The 20528-nt window shown below is 41.7% G+C and overlaps 1 protein-coding gene across 4 annotated transcripts in view; it reads left to right on the top strand.

Moving 5' to 3' along the window:
- Positions 1 to 3957: 3957 nt before the first annotated feature.
- WASF3 (WASP family member 3) overlaps positions 3958 to 20528 on the top strand; it is a 64140-nt gene continuing 47569 nt past the window's right edge. For 3 of the 4 annotated variants that reach the window (XM_015646416.1, XM_015646369.1, XM_015646395.1), the window contains exon 1: positions 3958 to 4026. The gene's annotated coding sequence lies outside the window, so the exon portion shown is untranslated. Of the gene's footprint in view, positions 4027 to 4733; positions 4808 to 20528 lie in introns of those variants that run through there. The other variant, XM_015646377.2, reaches the window with a different exon arrangement.

Genomic DNA, 20528 nt, shown 5'->3' with positions numbered 1-20528 from the left:
TCCCTTCCCTTCCCTTCCCTTCCCTTCCCTTCCCTTCCCCATGATATTCACCCTGGTTCCCAAGTTTTACTTTCTTCTCATTAGTCCTAGCTGTGCCACACTAAATCAACAGTGCACTAGTAACTACAACTTTCTGTATATAATTTTTTAATCTCTCAGGGAACTTGGAATCATGTCTTTCCTGTGTTTATTTTTATAAAGGGAGCTTGTTCAACTGGCAATGCTGTAAAGCCATTAAGAGAGTCTGTCCACTCCTGCTATAGATCACCAGTCCTTGCTTCATAGGATATCCTGATACACTGCCCTCCCAAAATGTCAGGGCCAGAAAAGAAAAACGACTGCTTTGCATAGCAATTAGTTTTTATGACTTACAGCTAATGGACCTTACTATTAATTGGAAGAATTACAACTCCTGTTTAGTTGATGAAAGTAGCTGTCTTGAAAAGTTATTAGGCTTCCTTTTGTTCTTGCTTCCCTGCATTTTTTTTTTTTCTCAAGATTGATTACACAGTGACTCTTTGAACTTACAGTGAATGTTTCCTTTGAGGATCTACTTGCATCTTGGTTTCATATTCTTTGCTAGTCTTTCAGTATTCCAGCAATCCAGGGATAGTAGAAGGAAAACAATAAACAAAACGCAAGATAAAATTAAGTCTTAGGAGAGTATTCCTGAAAACTGTGAGTCATATGGTAATACCAAAACCACTGAAAATATGAATAGCATGAGGAATACATATACAGCCTTATCAAGGCTAACCAGTGATAAAGGAAAATAAATTCCATTAACAGAGATGTAGTAATTCATAGAGCATCGCAGGTTGTGCAGTGTCTGTATCTGCTGACTATCCTAAATCAATTACTTCAGTCGAGACACGGTTCCCCTTTCTCTGGGGTGCGGCTGCAGATGGAGGGAAAGCAATTTATTTCAAAAGCTGATTCAGCAAGAAACTCTGCAGGGGCCTATCAATGTACCATTAATAATCAGAGATGCTGTAATGATTATTGGTGGCGCTGTAAATCATTTGCGCAACACTATTTATTTTAACATTATTCAGCAATTTTGTGTTTCCTGAAAGACAAAAAGGTTTTCATATCATGAAATATGCTCTCCAGCAGGAAGCAACAAGCTGTATAGCAGGCTTTCAAAATATTGTTTCTTCTTATTCTGTATCTTTTTGTATGTGTGCAGAATAAACTATTCAAGAAAAGGAGGTCCATATAAATTTGATCTAAGCCAGTAATATTATAAACAGACATTAAGAAAATGTCATGCTCACTTCCACTAACTCATCTTGGTTTCAGTCTCCAATAACCCTCCCTTTTCATTATCCTCTGAAGTCTGGTTCTTCCTTCAAGTGAAATTAATAGAAGATCAATCCTGGCTATCTCTTGGTGTGCCAGTCTAAACCTCTATTTACTGCCTTCAGAGGGCTTTTCTGAAGCATGGCTTAACTTAAAAATAATATTGGTTCATATAAATGCTGATTCAATTATTCCTTGCATTTAATTTAACTACCTTTCTTTTTCTCTTAATGAAAACTCAATACCAGTTCAACACAAATGGTTTGGCAGATTTGCCTTATTTGCAGATTCAAAGGCAAGGTCAAAACAGCAGTAATAAAGCTGTTTCTTTATTACAAGATCTTCTTTTTATTACAAGATTCCTTTCTTACAAGATCTAGATGTTATTAGAAATGGCATTAAAAATGTCATGAATACAGAGGAGAAAAATGAAAGCTAAGAAGTAATCCAGGAGACTAGGAAGCAGCCAGAATGAAATAAATGTTAATTAATACCTTGCATCACACAGGCTACTTACTTGTATTGATGGAGCAGGAAAAAAGTACTGGTAGAGATAGGTCTGTTTGAAATTAATATTTTGAAACCTCAAGATCCCATTTTCAGCATGAAAAAAGGACCACTGAACAAGCATGTATGCAGCTGTGTTTTAACAATAGCAAGTCATTTTCCCTCTGTTTTATTTTACAGTCTTTGAAGAGTTTCCACTTGCTGCAAGTGTTTTAGGAAAAATACTCTTTCTTTGGATAGGGAACAAATTTTTCTGAAAACCTTGAGACTCTTTTGCTCTTAGGATTTTTGTCCCACTAAGCCCTTATGCTGAGTAAAAAGCCTGCAGCTTCCTTCTTTTAGGGTTATGCTACTTAAAAGACTTCTTTTCTGTTTACTTTGCTAGTGATCATAAAACTGTCACCATCAGCAGTTCAAAGCTGGCTTGCTGCTTTTAGCTGTGTAACCTGGAGTAAGTCTCAGTTATTGCTTCTTACCACGACCTATACGAGTACCTCAAATACAAATAATTTTTCTGAAAATTATAGCAATCCCACATAGTGGCTTTTTTTGTTGCTGTTGTTTTGGTTTTTTTCTGTTGTTTTCGTTTGGGTTTTTTGTTTTGTTTTTTTTTTGTGAAAAGAGGTGCCTGTGAGCCTACAACTTTGCTGTAAGGCAAGATGTGGGTAACTGAAGTGGTACAACCGGGTTTGAGTTCAGTAAACTTCTGGTCGCCAATTGACTGGAGATGGCATTTAAAACTATTTTCACTACTTCATATCACTACTTTCAGCCGTGATTATTTTTATTGACTAAATGGTATTTATTCAATATGACTCCAGAAGACAGTGGCCCCCTTCAGCTTTCCACAGCCCTAGCCACCCCAAGGCTCCTCGTGGTCCAGCCTGAGGCTCTCCGGATGAGGGCAGGATGCTGAGCTGGTTCCATCGGCTGCCCATCACCGCCGTGGGTCCTGCCTGCTCCTCTTCTGTAGAGCATTATTCCGAGCCATGATCACGGGGGTCTTCCTGACCTCTTTGTCCCATACAAAGGCCAAGCAGAGACTCTATCGATCTGGACAGCCTGCTGAACTGGGCAGAGCAGCTGGTCGTCATCTTCATGAGCTTGCAGGTTTTGGGTGTCCTGTGTTAGTTGCCTTTAGTTATTGAAGCCGCCCAGGCCATTAAAATCCATTTAGCACTTGTTCTACCCACCCTGCCCTTCCAAAATCTGATTCACGTGATACACTCCCACCTACTTTTTTTCCTAAAGGCTTTGCGGGGCGTAGCAGAAGCCCCCGCCGCGGGGGTAACCACGGAGGACGGCAGGCCGGGCAAAGCTGGAAGGGGCACTTGGCTGGGGCTGGCTCGGCGGCCGCAGCCCTCGCTGTGCACCTGCCCAGCGGGGCGAGAGCCCGCCTGGATAAACATGGGTCTCATGGGGCCCGGATGCCCAGGAGCTGGATTCAGCAGGAATTGGGTCGCAAGGGCAAGAAAAGGGCAGCGGGGGGTGGGTGTGCCTGTGGCAGTCGGGAATGAGGGCAGAGGCGCCGCAGAGGCCTGTTGCGGGCAGCAAAGGGGCCGGGACGGTGGGTGGGTCACAGCCCCGGGCCCGCGAGCCACGCGGGGGAGGCGCCAGATGGCCCCGGGGACTGCGAGGGACCGGGCACGGCTGTCCCACGGCCGGGGCCGGGCGGGGAAGGGGCGGCTGCTCCCGAGGGGCACGTGGGTCTCGGGGGCCGGATGGGAATCCCAGGGCAGCCACCACACCCTGGGCGCTTGGGCGGCCGCACGGGGCCAGGCGGGACCCCGGCCGGGGCTGTCAGGGGTCGAGGCGGCCGGGAGAGAGACGAGAGGATGAAGGGAGAGATGTATGGATGAGGGAGGGAGCGAGGGATGGAGGAGGGACACAATCGCCATCCCCCGCGTCCGGCCGCTCTCCAGCCCCAGGTAGGGGCCGTTGATTGACAGCTGTCCCCGCCCCCTCGGCGCTCTCATTGGTCGTCCTCCACGTCGATCAGCGTTCGGCCCCGCCGGGTCCTGCTCCCCATTGGCGGGCTCCGCCCCGCCCTCGCGCACGAGCCATAAGGGCGGCGAGGGGGCGGGGCCCGCGGCTGAGGGGGCGGGGCGGCGGCGGCTTAGCCCGCGAAGGCGGCGGCGGCGGCTGGAGCGCTGGAACGGCGGCTGGAGCGCTGGAACGGCGGCGGCTGGAGCGGGATGGAACGGAGCGCGGTGTCAGGTGGGTGCGGGGCTCTGCTCCAGCCCCCCGCGGCCATCGTGCAGGGAGGCAGGGCGGGCGGCGGCGCCCAGAAGGTCCTTTCCCCGCCTGTGAGGAGCGCGGAGGGGAAGCAGCCGCTCTGTAGCGGTCTCCAGCCTGCGGGGATAATCCCGGCGCTGCCCTGCGGGAGCCCCCTTTCTCCTCCCGGCCGCGGCGGGGGCGCCGGTGGGTCGCTCCGGGGGTGCTGGCTGTGCTTCGCTGGCCCGGGCTCAGCTGCCCGTCCTCAGGCCGTCTCGCCTCAGCTTTGTTCCGAGTCCTCCCACCGACCTCGGCCCCTCGCCGCGGCCGGGGGGAGGCTCCGGAGCCCTCCGTGCGCGGGGTCGGGGTCGGGCCCCCGAAGTGTTCCCCGTGTTCCCGGAGCGCTCCGTCCGGGCAGCGAGAGCACGGCGCCCATTCCCGGGAGCCGCCCGCCCTGGGGCTCGTTCCCCGCTTGTGTTCGGCCCCCGAGAGCGGCCCCCGCGGCGTGGCACCGGCGGGGCTTCCAATGTACTGCGCTCCTCAAGTACTTAGAAATAATCGTCTTTGGCTTTGAAGGGCGCTGGGAGTCCTTGACAGCTCGGGAACTTTTAAACCCTTCCCTGCCCCAGCACGTGGGGGTTTTTTTGTGTTTTTTTTGTTCTTGTTTGTTTGTTTTGGAGGGGGTTGTTTTGTTGTTTTGTTTTTCTGTTTTTTAATGGCTTAATCGTTTTTTTCTGCTTGGCTCTTAAGTGAATGTGTCGCTGAGAAGAAGCCTGGAGTCTGGGTGAGTGCAGGCGTGTGAAGACAGGGATTTATCTCAACTGCTCAATGTCTAACGCTGACCTAAAAGCAGTTAAGAAATACTTTGTTTATGCTCTTTCTTTCTGATATAGTTTAGTAATCGCTGCAGATAACAGGAGAAGGACTGATAGTTTTGGGTTGAGCAGTAATCTGTGAAGTGGGGCCAGTGCTTGAGTGATGGGTTATTGGATACAGTTGTGAGATTCATTGATAGAAAACACTTCAAAGCACAAATGGTGTAGTGTATGTGCTGTTTGTGCAGGAATAGGAAAAAGCTGTAGTCCTTTGTACCTCTTTTGTAAACTGCAGGGAATGAGGGTTCAGTATTCCCATAGGAAAAAAATGGGGGCAAATTATGAAAGTAGCCAGGAGCGTTGAGAAACCTTTAATCTGGGGATGAGGAGGTTATTTTGTCTTGCCTATCATGCAAGACTGGCCTTTTTAAAACTTTACACAGGGAATAAAAAAATGCTACATTTAGAGGAGACAGACTGTTGTTTTGACTTGGGCTGATACAGTATTTTCCATAAACTAATAGTGAGTGTACTTGAAGAGAGGAATGAAGTAATGGAATAAGGCTGCAGTTCTTATCCTCCAGTATGCTGTCCCACACTACAGAGATCTGTAGTTCAGATGCAAAATTATGTGGCCTTTAATATACGGAGGCTGATGTGATACAAAGTAATTATGCTAGAGTAGTGCTCAGGCTGGAAATCTGTGAAAGTTACTGCTTACAGTGCTTGCAAACTTAAAGGATTGAAGATTAAACCCTGTGTTTGAGCAGTGGAACTTTGTTAGTTGTTATGCTACAGTCTTTTGCCTTTTTGGTTCTCATCAGAAGAAAATATGCTAAGATGGAAGGACAGTTATCTGCCCACAGGCCCCAAGTCATTCTTAGTAAGAATTAGGATGTTTTATCTGCAGCTATTCATTTGAGACTTAGGACCATACTATGTTTCCCTTAAAATGATGTGGAAACTTGATTTGTTTCCAGCTGAATTCTGGGGATGAGTTGTGCAAAGCAAACTTTTTCTGTCCCTTGCTGGAAGATTAGTTTTGTGTTTATATAGCTAGCGGCAGTATGAATGGAGTTATTAGGCAGTGAACACAGGGGTTTTGTTGTACATGAAATAATGTATAATTGAGCCAGTCCTCTTCTCATTTTCCATGGCTATTTTCCTCAAATAAAGAGAAAATAGAAAACATTTTTTTAATCAGATACTGAAACAATAGTCTTGATTATACTCAATAGTTACAGAAATTGAATAGTCTTTGTTAATCTTTCTATTTGTCCATGGAAGTATTAAAAATAACTTTACGTGTCAGAAATAGAATTGCTTGTGCTTAAAAAAGGTATTTTCATAGCAGGAGTACATTATTGTGGCTTCATATTTGATTTATATGGTATAACATGTGACATTTCATAGTTAATAGCAGCATAAACCTGTTTCGTTTTTCAGTATATACCTTGTCTGTAAAACATGCCTCAAGGGATCATGATTTTAGGAGTAGCAATATAAACTCCTTGTACATCAGCTGCTCTTTGGTGTGCCTACTTTAGCTCAGGTTTATTTACTTTATTCTTCAGTGAGAAGGTACATGCCATTTACTTTTCTGAAACAAGAATAATGCTGTCTGCAGTCAGTATTGCTGTATGGAGGAAAGAGAAGGAAAAGCCATCGTCTGACAGATGATGGAGTGTTTTGAAGTGTCTTATACAGTGATGAGAAGGACAGTGTTTCTGAAAAGCTAACCAAACCAGAGCAGATACTTCGGTGAAGAATTCTAGAAGAGCTGATGGTGGCTGAGTGTTACCATCACTGTATTGATGTCACCTGGACAGTGAATTAGCTTTCATGCCTTTGCAAGTCTTCGTTTTTTGATTAAACTTCCTGCATGAGCAGTCACATCTTAGTGTGTCCTCTTTGTCCTTTTGAGCAGACCCAAAGCACTGTCTTCCAGAGTTCTCTTGACTGCTTTGTGTGAGGAAAGAGCAAAAAACACTGTTGCAGATAATTTCTGTCTGCTCTTGCAGGCCTGTCTTTAGCTGATGTGTACCTAATGTTGTCTTGTAACTGTACTGGAATCTAATACAGGTTGTATAATACAACTCCTCTTGGATTTTCCATCCCATCAAATGGGATGTGTTATTATGTGTTATTACTTCCTGGCTCATGTCCAGCTGGTCCAGCTAAAATTATTAGGCAAGTTGTGGTCATTGCTTGTGCTTTTATTTTATTTTTGCTTGCATAGGATCCTGAGCTACAGGCAGTGTATGACATGAATTGCATTACTGGTGTAAGTCACTGACCAGGCTGTGTGTGCCCAGAGGGTTATGCTACTAAGTTTTGTTATTTATCTCAATAGCAGAAATACATTATTGTACAGTACTGATGGGGAGCAGTTGGTTTTGTCAGGCTAATTTCTTAGTTCTCTAATCTTAATGGCATTCAGTGTATGGAGATCATTGATAGGATCAGATTACACATGTCTTCCAGCATAGAATGGAACTGTACTTTGCATTCGGAAGCTTCCCTGTACAAGGAGTATGATGAGATGTAGGCTGTCACTGCTTATTCTCTTAAAAGAATAGGTGAGCTAGAGGGTGACTGTTAACCTCTCTGTGTGGAAGGCTCACATACAGAACACCTGTAATCTAAGAAAAATCAGTATTTCGACCGACAATTAAATTGAAGCACCTCGAGCCTTAGCGCTGTAGCAGAACTGCCATAGCACTTATATTCTCTCCTGAGAACTTAGTCTGCCTTTAGGGGTAATAATGATAATAACCTCAAATTACACCAGACTTGTTTGTTAAATTTTTAACAAAATGTTTTCCTTCACATGTAACTATTACTTAGATCTAAGCCAGCCTTTGTTAAAAGCTGTTGAAATGTTGTGTTGGGTTTTCTTTACTGATTAAGCACAGTTGTTTTTCACCCCTCTTGAAAATTCAAATAACTGAAATATTTTTAGCTACTGATGGATGTAATTTCATCAGCCACAAGAAGAACCAAATTTTTTGTGAAGAAACTAAGAAATTTTTACCAACAGCTGGAGATCAAAGTGATAGCCTTTGTGCTGATTTAAGCTGCAAACTTGGAGCTTGTCTTTGGTTTCTTTATTTTTGGCAGGTGAGGTAGCTGGAGAATCATTTGAAGGCTTCTAAGTATGGTAAATATTTGTTGGATTTGCTGGTTTTTATTTGTGTTAGGCATTTCTAGGTGTCTGGAATTTCGACATGTTATGAATTAGTTTTTCCTTTCCCATACTGAAATATTCTGCCATTGAACTGATGGTGTTTTCTGGGTCTAGAAATGAACCAGACTGTATGAAGATTTTTTTTTTTTTTGAGGACCTCTCAGTTCAGCAGAATTTTAGTAACTCCTTGAAGATTCTTGGAGCCCCTTCCTATCTAGCAAATATAATCTCTTTATTCTAACAGAGAATTGGTAGCCAAATTCAGTGATAGGGGACAGTGTGTTTCTATTAAATGTAAAGCATAGTATGCCAGATGTGTTAAATATTTTGGTTTTGAGTATTCATTATACTCATGCCACTTGCATACTTGAACTGATTTACATTTTCTAGTATATGTTTTAGAGGCAGAAAAACTGAGTGTTATTCAGTACTTCAGCTGACGAATCCCAGGTTTCTTGGGCATATTCACAGTGGCAAACCACTTTGCTTGTAACAAGTAATAGTTGGAGAGCTTGTGTATGTAATGGGTGATGCATAATACATCAAAACAGGTTAATAGTATCCAGTGCATGTTGGAATTGATTTCTTGATGTTGGTTTGAAATCCCATAGTTGAAAAGGTCAGTATGAAGTGATGCTGAGAAAAACCATTCATCTGCTATGGATTTGACGTTGTCCTAGCAGAGCAACAGGCAGCTGTGGGGACTAATGTGCTAGAAGACAAGGCATGAAAAGCTTGTTTTATTTTGAAACTTTAAACAGCCTATGGAAGCATTTCTTTGAGAAGTTCTTCTGCCTCATTACATGTGAATGGATAAAAGAAGTTTGAACTTGTGAATTAGAAGGGGGGCTTTAGTGGCAATGTGGCTTTTTAGTTTGTTTTTCTGCAGCAGTTAGGTTTGGCTGATGAGTTTTCTATAGAATGTTGAAATTCTCTGGAACTTATATCAGCACAGGTTTACCACAGAGTTATTTCCTGGGAAAGTAGTATTTTTCTTTTTGAAACCTGGCTGCTGCTTTGAATGCTTAAACAGCTGCAAACACGGACAAGAACACATCACTTCAAATGAAGCCTTTGATTTCATTTTGACTTTGAAGGCTCTATTGTATCAATGTTTTCTGCACGTGGAATATTGAAGTTTCTGCTCACCTCTGGAGCTGGATTGGAGCTGCAGTTAAATCTTAAGTCATATTTAAAGAGGATGTCTTGGTACAGTGATACAAGTTGCTTCAGGTTATTTAACTGAATAGTAGGAGAAAGGTATTTGCATTGCTAGACAAGCAGCTGTGAAAGCCATGTGCTTTCTATCCACCCTTCTTTTGGCAGAAGGAATCAGGAACTAGCATTTCAACAGCTTCTTTTTTTTTTTTTTTTTTTCCCCTAGATAGAGGAGATCCTGTCTCCTTCTGCTCAGCCAGCTTGCTTCTCTTAAAACTTTCTCTTCCAATCCTACAGGTCTTGTTCATGTTCACTGTAGCAATCACTGTGTGTTCCTAGCAGGAGCTGCAAAGCTTGGGCATGGTGTGATGCCTTCCAGAGGTGTGCCTGATAATGTGCCAAGGTATAGTCTTTCAGCCCTCATATGAAGTGTAGCTATTATAGCATTTACCTGTGTCATCAAGCACTGCTTATGCTCTTGTGGACTATGCTGAAATTTCAGGTATCCTGTGATTCCGAGTGGGTAGCTCCACACAAGCACACGCTGAATATTAGGAGCTACACCTAATAGCTCAAGCTGTTCCTGCTGTGAAGGCATGTCTAGTTGCTGAATTTCTGTATTGGATTTGCACTGAAAACGACAAGAGAAGCTTCCATGTTGGCGGACTAATAAGCGGTTTTTAACCTTAATATGACCTTAACCCTTTTAACCTGGAAAATCTGCATCTGAAATACTACTGTAACATCATTGGGATTCTGATCTTTTTTCTAGACTACTTGCCATCTTGCTGAAAGAGGTGTGTGCTTTGTGAAATGTTGTTCTGGTTGCTGTACTAACAATTCTGGGGGCCTTGAAGCTTGCGTGGATCTGCAGCTTGGTGTCATGCTTGGTTGCTCAGCTAGCTGAAGCATTGTCTGACTAATTGGAATGATGCTGGAGCATGTTTAGCAGTCTTCGGTAATTTCTGTATCTTGGAGGGTGATGGCAAGGCTCTGTTCAATGGGATTTAGAACTCCTATTTGCAAAAACTGGGGAGAGACACATAATACTCCACAGCTGGGACAAAATTAAGAACTTCTGTTCTCTTAGCTGCTTGGAATGGACTAAATATTTTACATTGCTCAGTAAATTGGTCCAGTTACTGTTTCTGTGAGTTATTAATGAAGGACAGAGTCAAATATTGTAGCAGATTGAACCCTCATCTTAAACCCCTGGCTTTCTGAAATGTACAGAAATAAATCTTATATACTATACAGTCCAATCTTCATGTTTCTGTTAGCTATTTTGTCTCTTAATCTGAAACTATTGGGGCAGCAGTGAAATAACCGCCTTTATTGGGTCTGTAGTATTACTGCTGCCTGTAACAAAGGCTGGTGAAGCAAAATCTTTTGCCTTCCCTCCCTGTTCTGTGCTTTAAAATGAAGCTGTTAATGTTTTGTGCCACTTCCTCATTTACATTTTCTGTTCCACTTCCCGTTGCTGCAAACTCTTGCTGATGCGTTTTTTTCTGGTCTTTTACTTCCCTTCAAAACTTTCTTCTATATCCTAGTATTCCCTGTAAAAAAGAAAAACATGATGAACTTCTGCTTTGTGTCATTTCTAGTAAAACCCACAGATGCCTTATTTTTGGAAAGTGAAATACTTGGAGATGCAAACAAACTAAACCTCAACTAACCACAACAAAAACCCTTCCCAGTTGCCACATGCATCCCCGAAGAAATTTAAAATGGAGGGAAGTAGATGCAAGACATGAAGTGTAAATCCTTGCCAAATGTAAATCCTTCTTCCCTTAGCTGAGTGAACTGCTTACTATCAAATTTCTTTAAGCCACAGAATGTTGTTTTTGGCAGGAACATCAGAAAGAGTTTTCTTTCTTTTAAACAGTTGTTGTTTGGAAAACAAGCATATGTTTGGCATCATCATGGATTTCCAAAAGAGGAAAAAGTGATTTTATTTTCAAAACATATAATAGAACTGTATTTTCAGCAGAATCAAATGTTAAATGCTTCTGGAAGCTTAAATATAATAGCGTGTCCATGCAGTTGGTTGTCAAGGTTGAAACAACAAGTGCAGTTAGTCCCGAAGCTGCTAAATGCTAATCCAAGCTTGGCAAGTGTTTTTCTCAGCCAAATGAGCTGAGGAAGTTAGAGAGGCACATAGGCAGCCTGTACTAATCAAATTTTTTTAAAGCAAACTTAACTGTTCAGGTTTAGATATAAAAAATATAGCCTCATTTTCTACTTTTGGTAATGGTGGTGTTTAAGACCCTAACTCCAAATATGTAGTTTGAGTATCCCCGCTATTATTCATCTTGGTGGAATTACTGCTGTTAATGCTTTTGAATATGGAGCTTTAGAAAGTACACTGAATTAGGTTTTGTCAACTTAAGGGGTGATAGCCTAAATAGTGAACAGCTTTGATGTGTTGGTCAAAGATAACTTTCTTCATGGCTCATCACAGAACAATAAACACAGCATAGAGCAGTCCGGGTTACTCAAAGAAGTTTGTCTAGGTTCATTCAGTTGTAGGGATAGGCTAAGAAAGGTGAAAAATTACCTGCTTTAGCATTGGGTGGGAAACATCAGGGAGATTGAACTGTGAGAGTGAGAAGTATGGGTGTTGAATCTAGAGGAATAAAACTAGTGAATTTATTTGAGGGTTACTGGGGGTTGCTATATTCTATTTAAGATGTTTAACCTGATATTTTAGAGCTGAATTATGGAGGAAACTTTCAAACAAAAGCTTATCTGAAATAAGAAGCTGGAAGGACAAGTATTCTTTTGTCAGAAGTGTATTTTTGAGGCTTCTAAATCCACTTTGAAGAAAATACTAAAATAAATATAACTGTAGGAAGATAAGACTGTAGAAATAATTGAATTCCACTGTGGATTAGTTAATTTGCATTGTATTAGTAGGGTTCTCAAAAATATGCATTCCATACTTTTTTTTTTGCTCATTTCTGCAGGTGTATAATGAAGTGTTCATCCTCTTTTCTTGTTCAAAGCATATAGGACTTGATTGGAATCAGATTCTTACTGGGTATTAAAAGAAGAATAAACTTGGCCAAAGTGGGAACCTTAAGCAGTATTTTTTTTTGTAGGCTTGAAACTTTTGGTGATTCTGGATATAAGAGAACATGACCTATGGAACAGCTGGCTCATAAGTAGTAGTTTTGTTGCAGAACAGACTTATCTACATGTTAACTTGGTAAGAGGCCACTCCTAAATAAATGCCTTTCTCAAGGGCGAAATATTTCTATAATGTTGTTATGCTTGAAAATGAGGTAGTTGTGAAAACATAGCATCTTGAAAGTGTTGGGGGCACTCACCTCTAAAAAAAAGTGTGATTCCCATGGTAATCTGCAGCAAGGTTTTCTACAACAACAAAGCCAGTGTACATCTGCACAGAAGGAAACACTGTGTCATTTGAGATCAGATGATAGTTTTAAGTGGTACTTCATAAAGGAGGCTTTGAAAAAAAAAATACCAAAACAACAAACACCAAGCATCAACAAAAACCTCCAAACAAAAAAAGGTTTTGCATCTTCTTGGATGATCTGTTTTAGTTCATTGTGCTTGATGCGCAATTTGGCAGAGGTTTCATAACATGAATGGCTGCTCAAATGATTGTGGTGCTTACACCTCCTCAGCACATGCTGGTCACAGAGGTCATGTCTGAGGAGCTACATGAGCATTTCAAACCCAGGTCTGTTGTGGTAGAAGAGTAAAGGCAACAAGTTCTGCATCTGGTGTGCCTTTAATTGCAGTCTTCCACCCATCTGCAGTGCATGTGCTGGTGCTCTTTGAACTAAAGCTTAATGCACTGCATATCAGTAGTTTTAATTGAGCCTCCCAGTTTGGTTGTACTTTATTCCTGTACTGGTCTCTTGCCAGCACCAAGCAGCTGTTAAATGAAGAGGGAAAGAGGAAGCCATGTGTCACAGCTGTACAGCTCTGGCCCTGCTCTCTGGGAAGTGAAGCTGTTGTTCTTCAAAGCATTGTGTGGTTTCTGCTTTTTTATATGGAGGTGGGAAGAGGTGGATTTGAACTTGTGCCAGGCTTCCTGCTGTCTTTTCTCTCTTCCCATCCCAGAATGACATGGTCAGTAATAACCAGAATGCCTGGTTGCTTCCATTTCCAAACGTAAGCTGCACATTGCTCTGGAGCTGTCAGCTGCTGCCTGGGCAGACATGGCATTGCCCTGTGACTTGGCATGTCTTCTTTCCTGTGACACATCCTGTGCCTCTACTCCTGCCTACATAGGGTTAAACAGAATAGCTGCTCTTCAAATTAAAGAAAATCCTTGCATGTTTATTGGCAACCCATGTCTTTCCACAACCAGTTGCCACATTAAATGTTTATTTTTTTTCCCAAAAGTCAAGATATTTTGCATTTTATGTGATGTAAATCTGTACTTAATTATTGGAAATCTAAATTATTTATAGTTTTCAAAATGCTAATAGAGGAAGGCAAAATTGAAATGGGTATTTTCTGGTTGTTGGAAGACTGAGGAAGGGATGCAGACAGGAAATCAATTCAGAACAGGATAATTTACCTGCAGTCATATTATTATGGAGAAATCTGAGATGTATATATTGTGTGTATTAAGTAATTTGTTTTCTTTGTGGTCACATCACATCTTCATTGTTTCTAAATCTCTTAGTGGAAATTACTTCATAAGATTCTGCATTTGTGGCAGCTGACTGCCTCTTCTTCCTTCCCCTCAGCAGAAAATACTAAACATGGCTGTGAATATCATAGTGAAGTAATCTGAAGGATAGGATTTATGGGAATATGTAGTGGGAACAGGTGAAACTAGTCTCATTAGTTAGTATCAACTGTGTGGTGTTGAATCTGATGGTAAGGCAGTTGATGACCTGGATGGGTTATGTGATTAGGATAATGAAGTTGATATTTTTAATTACGCATGTTAAAAAAAGTATTTTAAAATTCCTTTATATGAAAACAGGTCTTAATTAAAACCATTAAAATACCATGGTAACAGCAGTCCATGATGGTTTTAAGCCACTTCAGCCTTCTTTTCAAAAGAAAAACTGGACTTTACTTCTGGATTTCTGGTGATTTGTTTGATCTTACTAAACTGCTAAGCTCCTCTACATTGAGTGAGATTTGAGGTCACAGATCCATGCAAAACTGCTTTAGTTTAACAGGCTTATAAATAAGAATGTTTATAACAAAAAAGACCCAAAAGAAACAAGCAAAATGGCCTGTTGTATCTGGTCCTTTCAAAACAGTAGGAGGGAGGGGAAAAAGCCCCTAGAGGAGTTGGGATAGACCTGAACCATGTAGCTAATGTTAAAGTATGTCAGTCTCTTTCAGGAGCAGCTTTCCAGCTGGGATGTAAAATGGAATAATTCAATACATAAGTTTCACCTGTTAAAATGCTTTAATTTCTGTCCCTCCTTTCTCACCCACCTTACTTCTTTACATAATAATGTCCTTGATTGAACCCCATAGATCAGCTGTAAGGAGTCATTAAACTGTTTAAGTGCATTGAGTTTTAATTTTATAAATGGTGGCTCTTTAATGATTAATCTGTATGATACCTATGTCTGTTTGAAAACAGTTTATATGCTTTTTGAGACTTTAAAATTGGGAGAAAACCTCACACTTCTCACAAGTACCCTTCTAGTGATAAAACATACTGGTTTTATGTATATAGAGATCTGTATCTGTAGGTACATTGCAGTAACACTGCAGTATTACCTACTTGCATATCTAAGTATGTGCATGTGAGAGAGCTGTTTAGGAGAACAGAGTATTTCAGCTGGAAGGCACTTACAGTCCTCATCCAGTCCAACTGCTTGACTGCTTCAGGGCTGACCAGAAGTTAAAGCATGTTGTTAGGGATGTTGTTCAAACACCTCTTAAACTCTGCCAAGGGTTGAGGCATCAACCACCTCTAGGAAGCCTGTTTGAGTGTGTGACCCCCTCCCTTGGTGATGAAACACCTCTTACTGTCCAGCCTGAACCTCCCCTGGTGCAGCTGCGAAGCATTCCCATGTATCCTGTCACTGTGTCCCAAGGAGCAGAGCTCAGTACTTCCCTTTACACATACCTTCCTCAGGAGGCTGTGGAGAGCAATAAGGTCACTGCTCAGCCTCTGTTCCTCCAAACTAGACAAACCCCAAGTCCTCAGCCACTCATGACAGGTCTTTTCCTCCCAGCCCCTTCTCCAGCTTTGTTGAACCCCTCTGGACACATTCAAGCACCTTCACAACTGGTGCAGCTGGGAACAGCAGACAGTCCTTGAGCTGAGGCCACACCAACACTGAATTCAGCAGGACAGTCCCCGCTTTTGCCTGGCTGGTGATGCTGTTTGATGCATCCTGGGATGGGGTTTGCCCTCCTGTCTGCCACGGCTCACTGCTGACTCAGATTGAGCTTCTGGCCGCCATGTAGTCCAGATCCCTCTCCACAAGTTTTTGCTTTTGTCTGGCATTGCTTTGTCCCAGGTGCAAAGTCCAACATTTGGACTTGTTAAACTTCATGCTATAAATTATAGCCCAGTAATAGTTCCAATAGTCCCAATCTGTGTAGATCCTTCTACAAAGCCCCATGACACAATAACGGGAAAGGTGAAATTTTTTCCATATACACAGTCCTCTATATGCAAAGCATTATTCTGTCTGTTTGGGTGAAGGATGTGCCTTCTGTTCTCCAAACATTAAATCTGAGTGCTCTTAGGTTTTTTCATTTCTCTTTCACCACCAAGCTGTGGGGTAATTAGCTGTGATGTGAGTAGTTGCTTTCAGCTAGATCCAGATGTAAAAAATATGTCTTGGCCCTGAATGAGGTGTGCTAGAGAGAGCAGCTGCTTGCTTGATCCAGGCTGTGACCATCTGCATAATTCTGATTCCATGGAACTGAAGTTGGCTGTCAGCTATGGTAGTGTTGAGTCGTTCAGTAGGACCTTGGTGCTGCCTCCTTTGCTGTTGTATCTCTTTATTGGTGTGGTATTTTTCCCCTTTTTAAAACCACATCAGTTCTATTTCATTTCCCTTTTTTTTTTTTTCCCCCCTGGACATTCTGAAGCCCACTAGATTTCATTTATCAGTCTTGAGGTGTCTTACTTGTGGTTATATGGGTGTGTATATGGTATTTTTGGCTAATGCTTTTCAGTGGGGTTCTGTGGCCTGTGCCGATTCATACTTCCCTTACTCTGCCACTTTTCTCTAACATTGAAACTATAGGGTTGAAACATATGAAACTGTAGGGTGCAACCTCTGCATGACCCTCTACTAGTTCTGGAGAAGTATGAGTGAAGAAAATCTCAAGATTTGTCCAGCACAAGGTGAGATCTGATATTTGATTTGAATGTCAGCTGTTAATGACCTGACAATATTTTTGGATTGATTTTGTCACCAAATTCAGGTATTTTAATGAAGCATTTAACTTGAAAGTCACAGCACCTAGCCTTGGACTAATCCCCTTAATGAACCCACAGGTTTTCTGTCTGGAGTACTTACACAAAGCATCTCTCTAGATGTTCATTATTTTTAGCGGTGTCTGCTAACAACAGGAAGTGAGGTTGAATGCTCCAGAAAGTCAAATTTAAGGGACCTTTCTATTTTAAGGAACATATTCTTGAATTTTAGTAACTGAAAAACCATGCTATGTAATGCTGGGTGGGTAACAACTGAAATTAGAGATGCTGTCTGCCGAGGATGACCCATTTTTAGTGTTGTTACATGGGAGTGGGGATCCACTTAAGTAAAGCCATCAGCATTCATTTTGTGAAACATTACGGAGACATCTCTACAGGCTAGGAGTGAGCTCTTTTTGTTACTTTGTAAAGATGTGTACTCTGACTTTCTGGAGAAGATTGCAAGGCTGTATTGGGAGAAGGAACAGGCTCATAGTACAGAAGACTTGTACTGTGATACTAGGTTTGTTATCTATGAAGAATTTAGGGATGGTGAATGTTGCCAGCAAATCTTTTCAAGTGCTTGAAAATATTTTGGTATTGATATCCCACCTGAAATCTGTTTGTTCTCAGAGGTATTGGCTTTTTGTCTTTCCTGGTGGTAGAAGAACCCTTTGTTTTTGTATCAAAGATAAGAGAGCTACTTCCTGTCTCTCGTGGTTGGTACTAGTAATTTGTAGTATAATCTTTCTTTGGCTTCATTTGCAGTAAAAAATCAGTGCTGACTGTAAGAAGAGAGCACAGTGCTGGGCAAGCCTCTTTTTGAGACACCAAAGAGGTGATAGATGAAGGGATGGTCATGCTTCTTTCCAGCGAAGAATGTCTTGACAAACCACTGCTGTTACTGGCTGGCACGTAGGCTTGATGGGCTGGATTTTGTGGATTGCAAGATCTCTGAAGATCAAGTGTTTTACCTCTGATAAATTCCACAGGATGTTTAGGATTTTGCAAGCCTGCTGTTTAGATGGGTTTCTTCTGTCCAGTACTGAAGGACTGCTGTACTCAGTCAAATAGTGAATATATGTGCTGTAATCCAGCAACTGAAATGGAATAAAAGAGATACCGGGTACTCCACACAGGCTGGATATTTTTATTTTATCTGCCTGTGCTATGAAGAAAAACTCCAAGAGCTTGAACTTGTTTGTTCTTTGGAAGGAATTGATGGCAAAGGACACACTGGGTGCTGTGATTAAGTCTGACTGTCAGAGTGGCTCTCAAGAAGATGCAGAGTGGGAAATTGTCCCTTGAGGACTTGTCAAAGGGCAGATTGCTCTCTGCACTCCAAGTACAGTGTTTATCCCAACTAATTTTGCACTTCTGAATGCTGTGGAGACTTAGAGTTCAGACTAGACAACAGCAAGTGAATGTTTAATTAAAGACCACCTGGAAAACATGAGTTGCAGTATATTTATGCTGCTCCTATTCTGTGTCTGAATTGAAGACTGGGATATGAAACAAGTCTAGTTTAAAGATAAGGAACTTCTGAGTTGTCTTGATCAATCTCATGAAAGCTGCTTAGGATATGCTACTGAGAGCACATCCATAATTTTAAGTAATTGATTGTATATCTCTTACAGAAAAGCCCCCATCCCACTGTAGGAGTGCTTAAGATCAAGGGGGACCTAACCACTAATTGATGTGTGGTTCTGCTCTTTGAAGACTTCAGAACCTGTCTGTGTTTTCCAAATGTGTGTCTCAGAGTTACAGTGGTTTCTAAGACTGAGTTTCATGCTTTTAAGATTGAATACATGCGCAAATTTAACAAGGCAAACCAGTACTGAAGTTATAAAGAACTTCCTTTCTTGTGTGTATGCATAGGTATGGTAATGCAGTTGCTTGAATTCAAACTGTAATGGTAAGCTTTGGGTCTCCATATATGAAAACATGTTTTAAAAACCCTCCCCACATCCCAGAAAGCAGACTTCAAAATAAAATCCTTTTTTCACCATTTTCATGATGACCTGCCATTTGGATACTTTTAATCCTCAATCTGTGTAAAAGTTATGTCTTGCATTAAATCCTTTATGTTTTTTTCCTGTGGATTTCTGAAGTAATCCTCTGTGTGCCATATAGCTTGTTCTTCAAATTGCTTGCCTATAATAACCTCATTTCTAGGAGTTTTGTTTAGAAAGCTTTAAAACATTGATTTTAAACAAAATTTAGCTGGATTTAAATTTCTTACCAGAAGTCACTGTTACACATTCTGCATGTCTAAATTCTTATCCTGTTGATACTGTGTAGTACTTTATGTAATTTAGTCAGTGAATGCGTCAAATGGGGCACTTGGCAGAGGAGTCAGTGATGTACTTGATAATGAGTAAGAATCTTTTCATAATGGCTTTTGTTGTTGTAGTTTGTTTTTTTTTCCTCTTGAGGTTTTCATGGGAAAGAAAGAATCCATTCAAAAGGGAATGTATGTGTTTTCACAGTTGGGCAGTAGATAGGTTTTGCTGGACTGTTAGTGGTGTACCAAAACATATTTTCCTTTCTGTATCTTGTGTTTTCATCATAACTGTGTATCTTAAATGCAGAACACAAAGAGAGTCCAACATTTTGTTGGCTTATTCTGGGCCTCTTTCAATCTTCTACTTAAAAAAAATATGTATATCTCAAAAATCTGAATACAGAAAAAAGATCTAAAACGGCTTGACATTGACCACATCTTGATGTTTTTATTTAACCAGATAAGGATTTATGCTGAAATATATGTCAAGATAGTTAATTTGATTTTATTTTACTGTGAAAGCTGAGATTTGTCCTCATGGTGTGGTAATTCTCAGCTTGCTTTCCATCCCTGTATAGGTCTTATATTGTTGAGTGAGGAGTTCTTTCATCACAGGATGGACTGAGGGATCCTGTTTGTGGTGCAGTGCTGCGGATGGTGCATAGATGTGAATGATGGAAGTGGTAAACTGCAGCATGTGAACAAAAACGTGCAGCTCATGTAGGGAACTGAGCACTTCATAAGGTGTCTTTGCTGCTGAGGATAATGTGGTGTGTGAATACATTCTCAGCCACCCTGGTAGTACTAGAGGGTTTAAGATCTATATAAAGTTTCAGTCACCTTGTACTGCAAGTGCTCTATGATGTCTGTTCTGTAGTGTTTTTAATGTAGTGCTATTTGCTCTGAAGCAGATTTACTGTTTCCTGAGCCACAGGCATAGTTAAATCACTGCTGGTTGAAATCACAGATTCACAGAATGGCCTGGGATGGAAGGAGTCTTAAAGAACATCTAGGTCCAATGCCATTGCCATGGGCAGAACACTTTCCACTAGGCCAGGCTGCTCAAAGTCCCACCCAAGCTGGCCTTGAACACTTCCACTGGGCAATCCATTCTCAACACCCTCACAGTGAAGAATTTCTTTCTGATATGTAACCTAAACGTACCTCTTTCAATTTAAAACCATTCCCCCTTGTCTTTTCATTACATGTCCTTGTGAAAAGTCCATCTCCAGCTCTCTTGTTGGTCTCCTCTTGGTACTGGAAGTTGCTGTAAGGTCTCCCTGGAGCCTTCCAGGATCCTGTCTTCATAGGACAAGAAGCTCTAGCCCCTCTAATAATCACTGTGGCCCTGCTGGGGTCCCTTCAGCAGGTTCACATCCAGCTTATGTTAACTCGGGCTAATAGGATCCTGTCTGACACAATTTAACTGGGATTGGGAAGCTGTGTTTGGAAGGCATTTTCCCCATACAGTACACCTGTCCTGGTAATGAGATCATGAATGAATTGTATGTATGTGAGCCTTTATAATGTGTCTCTTTCGTTTTCTCTAAGCACATAAACGCCTAAGTGAGGACCAACGCCCTGACAAACTGGGAGATTTTTGTGAGCAAGTTAACTAGAGGACAACATTTTATTTGGAATGGGTGGTTACTGCACCAGTGCTTAGTGGAATCA

This window comes from Parus major, chromosome 1 (genome assembly GCF_001522545.3).
Source record: "Parus major isolate Abel chromosome 1, Parus_major1.1, whole genome shotgun sequence".
Classification (NCBI taxonomy): Eukaryota; Metazoa; Chordata; class Aves; order Passeriformes; family Paridae; genus Parus; species Parus major.
This window is presented reverse-complemented; position numbering and strand designations above follow the sequence as displayed.